Source organism: Anas acuta, chromosome 4, assembly GCF_963932015.1.
Source record: "Anas acuta chromosome 4, bAnaAcu1.1, whole genome shotgun sequence".
In the NCBI taxonomy this organism is placed as follows: domain Eukaryota; kingdom Metazoa; phylum Chordata; class Aves; order Anseriformes; family Anatidae; genus Anas; species Anas acuta.
The window spans coordinates 38,428,424-38,439,586 of record NC_088982.1 but is presented as its reverse complement, the minus strand read 5'-3'; the positions used below and the strand labels follow the sequence as shown (position 1 = coordinate 38,439,586).

General features: G+C 36.5%; 1 long non-coding RNA gene across 4 annotated transcripts in view; it reads left to right on the top strand.

Moving 5' to 3' along the window:
• Nucleotides 1-446: 446 nt before the first annotated feature.
• LOC137855984 (uncharacterized) overlaps nucleotides 447-11,163 on the top strand; it is a 63,025-nt gene continuing 52,308 nt past the window's right edge. For 2 of the 4 annotated variants that reach the window (XR_011096119.1, XR_011096120.1), the window contains exon 1: nucleotides 625-806. This is a non-coding gene — a long non-coding RNA (uncharacterized lncRNA). Of the gene's footprint in view, nucleotides 598-624; nucleotides 807-3,066; nucleotides 3,139-11,163 lie in introns of those variants that run through there. The other 2 variants (XR_011096121.1, XR_011096118.1) reach the window with 2 other exon arrangements.

Here is an 11,163-nt window from a genome sequence, read left to right as displayed (position 1 = left end):
TTATACTTTTAGAGGAGTTACTGACTACTGCAATTACTTTACTTCCTTTGGTATCACAAGCTACTTGTGTCTAGCAAACCAGTAAGTTTGTCTGAGAAGTTGCCTAAGTAGCCTGGTAGACAAAAGAGGGGGAGGGAGAAAGGGAGTGAAATGAGTGCTTTGGGTAATAGATTGGAGAGGCAGTGTTTCTAGAATTGACTAGAAATCTCTGTTAAGTTTAACATGCTGCATCTGTGGTAAAAAGTTTAATATTGAGCTCAACTAGTAGGATTCTAACCTTCAAGCATCAAATGTTGTGAAGTCCTCCTACCTAGTAACAGAGCAATGATTGTCAAAGATGGGATAGGTCATGAAGTTAATTTAAACTCTTCCTCAGGCACAGCACATCACACTACAGATATTAGATATATTTCTTAGAGACTAGACAATTGGATTTTAATTGGATTATAATTGGGGGCAAGGGAGAAATTTTTAAAATATATATATATATAATCATAACACCTGGGAACCTTCATATAAATGCAAGATGGTGAGGGCAAGACAGCTGAAGCCTGTGTGGATGAAGGACAGCAGTAAAGTGGTGAAAATGTGATACAGGTGCTATCATGGCTTGGCAGTGAGTTGCAGGATGAGGATGAGGTTTCATCCTGCTGGTGGCCATGTTACGTGGCTGCTGTACATTATCCACCCTGTTGTTTGTCACAGGGTCCTGAAAATCACAATTTGATGTTTCTGTAGTAAAGATGTGAAACAAGTATCAAAAAGGTGGAGGAACTGAAGATGTATTAATTTTTGCTGATGGTCAGGTATGTGGTTGATTTTCTTTGGGGTGCTAGTTTTGTTTTCTTATAAGTTTTCATGCTGTTTGGGTTTGTCACCTCTCTCCTTCCCTGCTACCTTTTTGGGGATGGACTCTGGTTGCAGGCAGATGTTACTTGCTCCTTGTTCAGGCTTCTGAACTGGGAAGAAAGATGTATGAGGAGGTTCAAGGCAGCGTCATTTAAAAGTTGCAGTTCTTAACAAGAAGAGAAAAATCACGTTGTTACTTTTCTGTGCTTTCATCCTTCTGTTCATAATGCTCCTGTATAGATAGCCCATGATGAGTATGAAATACATTCTTACTATAGTTCTTTCTATATATCTTTGTATTCTTTTGGAGAAAGATAATAAGAACAAATAAAGTAGAAGAAATAATTTAGGTAAATGAATATTTAGAAGACTATTTTGTGGTTATTGGGAGTTCTGCAATGTTCTTTCCTATCCCTTACTTCTATGACTGTTGTTTTCTTTTGTTTGTTTACTTCATTCCATGAAATCGTTTTAAGCTATCATTCCAGTTATTTTAAATTAATTATTGGAATGTACCTGGAATAGAGAATACAGTTGTTGAAAAATAATCATCCTGAAATGCCATGAATTACTGCATGCTACCATAGCTGGTAAAATAAATAGAATCAGTACATCAGGATGAGAGAAAATGTTTTAGAAAGGTGCTTCTTCTAGGATTAATGACTTGGCTACAACATCAAACATAATGAAAAACAAACCTGTGGTTGTGTCAGGAATGTGCTGTAAACAAAAGATTTGGTATTTAGCTGCTTATTTGATTCTCTGTCTTTACACTCTCCACTTCCTGTTTGTATTTTAAGTGCTGAAAACTATATCACCTCAGAGCAGTGTTGGGTAAGGTGGTTTGACCAAGTGAATTGTTACTTCTATTTAATTAATAGTTACTGACCAGAATGATAACTATGGGATTGGGATAAAAATGGCTTGCATGCTCTTGTGTCTGTGAGGTTAGTAATTTGTGTCTCTTGTAATCATGTCTTCACATTGTGTTTTACTGGAAAACACAAAGTCCGTTTTAATTCTTCTTGTACTGTACACTGAATAAGGTCTTTTTTCCTATATTTTCCCTTCTACTTTTAACCTGATTTTGACTTCTGAACATTTTTCTGTATTTATTCATTTCCTTTTAAATAGATTAGGAGGGGGACAGGGATATGGTAGAGAAGTGAGGGGATTTATTAACATATATCATATAACTGTATTCTCTCATTAATGGCTACCTAAAGAAGCTGTGCCATACCTGAAGGTTAATTAATTGTCAGTGGACAAGTCCTCAGTATTGTGGAATATGTCAAAAGCATGATATGAAGAACTGAGTTGCTTTGTTTATGCAGTAAATATTTCTGTGAATGTACTTTAATTGCAAGTTGTATAAGGAAAGAAAAATAATCACTTTCTGTGAAATTCTGTATTTCTTTTGAAGATATTCATGCTGATTCATCTTGTGGGCAAGCTGTGAGTTGATTTGTTCACCCATCTCATGTGTGTTTGAGAATGCACTGTATTTGTGTACTTGATCTGAAACATTCCAACGTGTGTGGCTTTCCTTCTGAAAGAAACAAGGATAACTCCTACAGAAGGATGAAATCTTACACTAAAGGAACAATAATAAATAGAAATTTGTGTAATTTATTCAGAAAGCATTCATTTTATAAACTTATTCTAAATTGTTCTCTTATGTCACTCAAGAAACAACACGTTTTCTGAGGATAGCAATAATTCCCCACACACACATGCACACCTTGTGAATGAGTGTATCTCTTGGCTACTGCAAACTTATTTTGGCTGCTAGTAAACCCTCAATTCAATCCTGAGAAGCAAAAGGCCTTTAGTTTATCAACTAGACTATGCCTAAATCAAAAGTATTAAAAAAAAAATGTGTAAATGAATAAACTAGAAAGAACTTTTTTTTTCCCTTTTCTGTCTGCAAGGTCAACTGCTTAATCATCTTCCAGAGATTATGAGTTCATTAGTGCCCAGTGGGCCTGCCTCTCATTGCCCTCAACCTTATGTAGTCACTTAGCTGTACAAAATAAGTAAAAAAAAAAAAAAAAAAAAAAATGTTATTTCACACCAATTCTATAACAACATAAATGAGTACTTAAATTACAGGTGAAAGTGAGATTTTTTTTTCCATCATGACAAGCAAGTACAGCCTCAGTATAAATTCAGCAGCCCTTCCCCTTTCCTTCTTGTTGTTTTTATTTCTTTGTGTAGGACTGTTTTATGGAAGAAACACTAACGTGAAGTGTTAAATTCTGCACAGGTAAAGTTGAGTCATGCTGACAGGTAAGAGTATACAAGTGTAAAAATGGAAGGTGTTTCTCTTCATGCAGAAGAGGGAGTTGCTAGTAGAGTACAGCAAAAAAAAAAAAGTGCTTTTTTTAAATCTCATTTTGGGCCAGACTAGCTGATGTCTTCAGTGTAGTCGTTGTTAAGCTTTTTTGTAATGTAAGCAAGGCCTTTTCACAGGGAATTTACTACCTGACTGAACTCTACAAACCACTCTTCTGATGAATTAACTTCTCAAAGCCAAATTCTTTTAATATGCAGTTCCTTATCATTTTGTCATTGCAACCTACAGAGAAGGTATTCTAAATACTTATAGTAATTTAATTCCATCGATATTTTCCATAAAACTAGCTACTTCTCATACAAGTTAATCAGTTCTGATCTTGTTTTCTCTTAAATGTCCTAGGGCAATGAACACGTTTCTCTGCGGCTAGAAGGAACTGAGAGGAAAGTGTTAAATCTGCTCATCTTTCACCAATTTCTTATACTCCATCCTTTTTTATTTTTTCTTTTTAGTGTCCAAATCATAAATCTGTTCTGCTCATTCTCTAATGTAACTTGTAAGCTTGATATGTAGGTGAGGTGAAAAGCACATTGCAAATCAGTTGTCAGCTGAAGTGAAGTGGGAAGGCAGATCCCAAAATGCACTCAGGTCTTTGACCTGCTTTGATTGACACAGATACGCATGACTGATGCTGTGGCAGGCTCAGCAAGCCATGAAGTAGTTTTATTTTAACTAGGGAATTGTCTATGTCTCAGCGTTACTTACATGCTGTGTGTCTATGAATAAATATTTTTGAGATTCTACGTAAATGGTTCAGCCTTTACAGCTGAACTGAGACTTTTGCTAATGTTATAAATGAAGTCTCAACTCAATCTGAATTTAGTAATATCTATAAAAGAATATTTATAAAAGGTGTAAAAGGCAACTATAAGAGGCAAGTAAACAGCGCTGGGTGTGCATGTAGTCTACACTCCACCAACACGCACACACAAACATCAAACATTCTAAATATACAGAACATTGCTTTTACATACTAAACCCGAGTACGCCTATACAGTCAGAAAAGGTAACAAACAATCCTTTGAGTCTATTACTATCAATGTCCATGACTGGGGGAGCATAGTTGGTCTGGTTGGAGTGCTCCCGTATCTTCCATGACTTGTACCAGCCTCCATTTTCCATTCTTTTTCTTTATTACAAACACCGGAGAATTCCAGGGCTAGTCGTGGGAACAATATGTCTTGCTTTAAGTTGTCAAGCAACTCGGTCTTCGGGTCTCGTGCATCCCACTCTTCCCGGATCGAAGGGAAACAACCGTCTCCTTTTCAAGGCCAATGGGGCCTGGATCAAAAGGCACGTCCAGCTCAGCAGGGGGCGCAACAGCAAAAGCCTTGGATGGCAGTAGCAGCAGAGGGGCCCATGGCATAGCAGAAGGATCAGTAAAGGAGCCCGCAGCTCCCTCACTGTCTGGCAAACCACACGTTTCTGACTGTGGGCCCACATTCACATGAGGCTTTTTAAGGCCTCAGAGGTTGCTCGCCAGGTGCTGAGCAATCCCGCCGCTACCTTGTCGTTTTTGGTAGCAGAGTCCCACACCTTGCCCTCAATTTGGTCACAATTGTCTACAAGTACTGACTGGACACAGTTTGAGCAGCTCTTGTCTGTGTTAGGAAACAGTGGATTTCTCCCAGCAGTGTATCCTGTAGCATTAGCCTGCTAATCCCAAAAAATCCCTTTCCTCTTGTACACACCACATGATGGTATTTCAGGCTTATCCTGTACCATTAAGGTGATTAGGATACCTGCTATTGAAAACTGTTGTTCAGAGTTTGCAATAACCCTAGAGGGAAGTGGCAGGAATATAGCAGTGAAATAGAGGGAAGAAAACCAAGCCATTTGTTAATACAGCATTTCAAATATAGCAGATGAGTTCTTGAAACGTTTAAGCATTTTTAGACAGCTGCAACACCTCAGCTATTAAATACTGCTCCCTTACTGAAACATGCTATGTGAGTGAGAACTATTAACACAGGACTTACAAGCTTTTTAAAAGGATATTTTACTTTTTATAGAATGTCAAAACAGGTCACGTTTACTTATTAGCTTTTGTGTTAGGGTAAGTTTTCTAGTTTTTTGTTTGTTTGTTTGTTTTAAAGCTATCCCTTAGCTACATTGTACATTAAAGTGCTGTTTTATTTGAACAAATACTTTCTCAGCTTAATCCTTTCTCTACTCGTGTGTACGTATGTATGCAAAATACTTAAGCAGTTAATAGTTCACTGTCTATTATATTTTAATCGTTTTCAAGCATGACCATTTGAAATTCCTTCAAACTCTATATGAGGTAAAGAATCTATGATATTTGGGGGAAAAAATGTAGGTATGGATAAACTTTTGACAAAGCTGTCATTCCATATCTTTCCTAATGTTCACCAGAATCTTGATAAATTTATTTCTCCAGTCATCACATAAATCAAAGATTTCTGAATGATGCCTGTAAGTAGTGCCCTAATAGTAGGTATTTCCTGTAATTGTAGCTCCAAATTCTGTACTCCCACCAACATCTGTGCTGGGTGGGTGTGTTGCTGGGATACCTTTATCTGCTTCACTCCTTGCTTGTGTCTCCTTTTGTACCTCTTCTCAGACTTTTTTTTTTCCTTACATTGTCTCTAATCTCTCTGCCTTTTGCACCTTGTCCAATTCAGTTACCTTTTCTGAACATCTTGTGCTGTCTCCAAAGCTTGCTTGGATTTTTCTTGAACTTCTTACCCTGCTTCTGCCTTGCAGACCTGCCTGTGCTCTGCTCACGTATCACTTTATTATCTCAGTATTGAACATCTTTTGAAAGGTGCAATGCTGTCTAAAGATAGTCTTCACCAGCCAATCTATCAGGCTGAGCAGTAAAGATGGCTTAGTAAAAGCTATGAACTTGATAATGATAAATGTGTTGTCCTATTCATCACAATAAAAATAAAGCATTGCCCTGGCTTGCTGATAGGGCAGTGTATGTACTGTGAAGAGCAATATTGTTCTATGTATGTCATTTCAATGTATTCAGGGCTTTTATTTAATAACTAACTGAAAATAAACACAAGCATGGAGGCTGAATACAACAGATTCATGCAGTTTCAAAGATATAATTAGAACACCATAGACAGGAAATTTATTACTATTAAAATCAGTTTAGAAACTGCTTTTCTGTACTAAAGTGCTAATTTGTATTTTTATGGCTTGATTATGGCTACTGTGAAGAAATCCTAAAGCTGAAAAGCATTAACTGTCACAAAACTAAGACTAAAGCTTAATATTTTAATTTTAATGTGTTCAGGGCGGTTTAGTGCTGTTGAGTTCTCCGTATTTCTGTATATTTTAAGCAGCTGAAGGATTCTTTGAAATTAGGAAAGGCTAATTGGTTTAAATTTAAACAAGTCTAATGAGTAGGGTGTGGACTGGGGTTTAGAATATCAGACATCAATTTCTGCCACCTTTTTACTGTCCTCTAAGTTGTTCTATGTGAATTTCTAACCTTTGTTTTCCTTGACTTTTCTACAGTTTGAGTGGGCTCTGTAGTTGATGTACTTTCCAATGTGTTTGCAGGACTCCACACTGCTGCGATAATCTTAGCATCTTTTAGAAATATGGAGAAAATAATGTACAAATGGAAACATGTTCACATGATAGTGGTGTTAGTTCCCTGTGTACTTGTAATTTCTCTCTCTTCCTTCACCCCCAAGCTATTTTTCCTTAAAGACTGTACTAGACAGTTTCAATGTCATGCAACCATCATGATCTTTAAAGAAAGAGGGAAATATTATAAATAAACTTTATTTTTGATAGTGAAATTCAAAACTTCCTCAAAGGTTTGTTTAAAAAAAAAAAAAAAAAGAAAAATCAAAAAACAAACAAACAAACTAAAAACACAAAATTGAACATCTATCACAACATGTTCCTGTTTGTGACTACAGCTGACCATTTCATGCAACTGAAAATCTAACTTTCCAGCACAACTTCATATCTTCAAAGAAACAGAGAAATCGAATTTGGAGCCTGCATTTGTATATGATGTGCACACTTCCTTCTGTGATAAAAAAAAAAAAAAAAAAAGACAGAGGTGTTTCATAGTACATAGACAATGTATGCAGTGATTCTTTCGTAATTCTTTTATGGCCTGATACCTTATTGGCTTTACAGTAGAGGTAAAAGATCATGATGTTGTGATTTTCAAAACTTTGTCACTCAGCTGATTATCTCCTTTTGTGTTCAAACCACAACTTTTTTTTTTAAAAAAAAAAAAAAAAAAAAAAAAACAGGATCATAAGGAAAAAATATTTCTAGTACATTTTAGAAGCTTGTTGGTTTTTTTTTTTGCATACATAATATGCAAAGTTATCAGCTTCCACAAGGTCCTCTTTGACCTCCTTCACCTTTGCTCATTTTCAAGTCAAAAAACCTTGTCTAGTAAAATCTGATATTTCATAACAGTAAATGCTATTTTCTCTCAGTTCATAGGTTTTATCTTCCTCCCCAAACAATGATATTTACAGAAATAAAAAATGGCAAGCTATAACTTTTTAATTTGTTTTTCCTTTTAATAGTATTAATATTTGCATAAACAATTGCATTGTTCTTGAGTGGTGAAATATTATGGTTATGGGTTAATTGTGGGGGTGTGTCTTAGGTTTTTGGAGGGAGGAGAGTCTGTCATTTTTATTTTTTACCAAAGGAAAAACATTTTAAACAGGTTACTGTTTTGAGAAGTCTTTATTTGAGTTTAAATTTCTCAACAAGAGCCTCTAGAAACACCAATTTGTCTTTTCCTTTTAATAAATCAGACTTTGCAGGCTGGGTTTACTGCTAAAAGTGTGGAAATATTTAATGTTCGTTTAAAATTTGCTTCTGGCAGCTTCTGTGAGGTTTATCTGCTTGTGTAAAGAACAGCAGAGCATTTGGAATAAGCAGTGTTATTGTAGTGTGTGTGATACAGAAAGATTTCTGCTATATATATCTTCATTTTCCCCTGGAGCTTCTATCAGATAAGTAATGTTTGGGATAAAGCTAGGTGGAAGAATAATAATAAACTGAAAAGTTATTGTTTACCTCTTTGATCAAAACCAATTATATTTTGTTCCTTAAAGGTTTAATTAGCTCTGATTTTCTTTGAAATTAAAAACAAATTGTTCTGTGGTAATAACCTCCAGACAGTGAGTGACTTGATGGAATGTGTTAACTCTGTTCTTATAGATATTAAGGGATATTTTACAACTGAATTATACTAAAGCATTTCCCCTCTCTAATATCTTGAAATTTTACCAGAAAAAGTGTAGTCAGGTTAATGACAAATATTTCAATTGCATACCAGTCTCTCCTTAGTGCAGATGGGTTCCAAATTATAAAAATAGCTCACTAAGAGGGTTTATCTGGAGATATTATTACTTTGATGAGGGCTGAGCAGAACAGAGCTGCAGGCATAAACACTCAATTACCTGAGCAGCCTTTGTCCACCATTATTTTCAGTTTGAGCCAGAAACCTTGTCTTTGATAACTCATAACCCATCATCCAGTCTCTTTAGTTGTATGAACCTAAGGGGAGAAATCAAACCTCATCTGAAAAGTTAAATAAAATTATATATACATTCATTATTTCTGACTCATATGTAATCCAGGCAAACTTTCTCACTCTGCTAGAATTTCTTTGCTGTGAAACTTTTGACCAAATTTTTCAGTCTGTTGGAAATTTGGTAAAGGTTTAACGTGTCATTAAAATCTGTATCCATTGAAATTAAGACTACTTTTTTTTTTTTGCACAGAAAGTGAATGCAAAGTTGGTAATAAAAGTACCTTCTATTAAAGAAGATTGCTTATGTCAAAAATGGATGCTTTAATCTGACTGCCTTTGAGCTCATTAGGGTTCATCAAATTTCAATATATTGGAAGCTAAGGGGAAAAATCATCTTAAATAATGTCTAACACTGTAAAAAAGTTAGCAAAGATTAGTCTATATGAAAGTTGCATATTCTGGAAACGAACAAAAAAAATGGTTTGAGGTTAGAAAATAATTTGAAGGGAAAGATTAACTGTTAAGGCTTTTTGAGATTAAAATTAATTTATTTAATTTCACTTGATTAAAACCTACTACCTATATCATGCTTCATCATAGGTGTAATGCTAGAGCTAGATAGAAGAGGAAAGATCTCTAATTATTCCTTATTTCTTCATGTTGTATTTCACTACTTGTTTTGACTCATACCATGTACTCGATATTAATATTTACAAAATGTAATGATATATTAGTGTAGATTCCAGGATATCCATTACCAATAAATAAAAATATATCAATATGTATGAGGTTTGTCATGGTTTACTCTAAATTGTCACTAAACAACTGCCTGTTAGGTATATTTCAGACTAACCAATATTAATATCCAGGCTGTAGAAAGGACCATGTGGCTGCAGACTGCTGGAGGTGATGGTGATGGGTGCATGCTGATAAGACTGGTTAAGAACTGGAGGGTACTATCATAACTTAAACAGCTGGGTTTTGGTTAGCAAGATCTAATACCACGTAGAACGTTTCTTGATTGAATGTGGTTACAACTGTCGCGTTAAGGGATGTAGCTGATTAACCATTATGGGCCCGGTCGGATTCAGGGTACTGAACTATCACAATCATAGACTTCACCAATAACGCATTAACCGTTAGGGGTCCAGTCGGGTATTCACCAATAACGCGTTAACTGTTAGGGGTCCAGTCGGGTATTCACCAATAACGTGTTAACCGTTCGTTAGGGGTCTGGTTGGATTCAGAACACTGAACTATCATGGTCACAGATTCACCAATAACGTATAACCACCCTTACCCTAGTCGCGCTTAATGAGAGCTGTAACAATACAATCAAGTGTGATTTATTACAGCAACAGGTACACAGGTTCTTTAGATTGCCAGTGATAGTGACTGTCTGCAAAAGCAAGCTAGCATGCATGAAATACACAGGTGTCACAGGTACACAGCCTAGAAATTAATGCGTTAAAAGGATCAGAGACTCTAGAAAGATTTATAACCAAGTGTTCAGATCTCACCCAAAGGTGTCCCAATGTGAGGGGAAGAAAGTCTCAGCCCGTTGACTGATCCCAGGAGTAAGGAGGTCCTAAGGATGTTGTATTCCCTCGGGGTGGTATCTTCCCTCACATCCCCTCTCTCTTAGGCCAGTTTATATTTTCTATCTTTAGGTGGAGCTTGAGTGACTCTTGTCAAGCATATCTTAGTTATGATTGGTGAAAAGTTCTCCTGTCTCCATTTAAAATAATAGGCTCTGAGAAATTCAGAGTGCATGCTCAGTGAGGGGTGGTCACATCTTGGAGGCGGGTAGCTTTTGGGATGGAGGTGTGTTTTGCTCTAGTGGAGCAAAAGTACACTAGCATACAGCATTTGTCAAAACATGATAGGTCCTTGGCTCAGGGTAGCAAAAAGTGCAGCTTATCGGTCTCGGTGTGCACAAGAACAATAGAGTCCTCACCTGGTCACAGAGCCTAGCCATGGTGTCTCCACTCCACTCTACGCTCCGTACTGTTCCTTAGAGCTAGCACACCAGGTTTCCCCAGCGTGATAGCATCTAAGGTTGGAAGCCTAGGGAACGCTCAGGTAATGCAGCTATGCCCTACCCTGAAAGCCTCTTCAATGTTGTACATTTTCTTTAAAATGTGAATGTTAGTTTTATTTTCCTAGTTACTTCAGGCAATTGCACCACATACAACACACAAATATTTCCCCACCCAAGTTCCCACTTTATCTATTGGGGCAACACATTTCTCAAGTATGTTGGATTTTACTGGTGATTAGGGAAAATACTGCAATGAATTTAATAAATTAATCGTTCATACTCCCCACCCCACCCCTTTTATTCCTTATTTTCACTTAATCACTCTATGCTCTGCTTCTTGCTCAAACTGAAATACCAGTACTGGAAGGAATTACCTTCTACATCTTCCAAGTGAAAGCGCTTGGACTAGCTGGTGTTTTG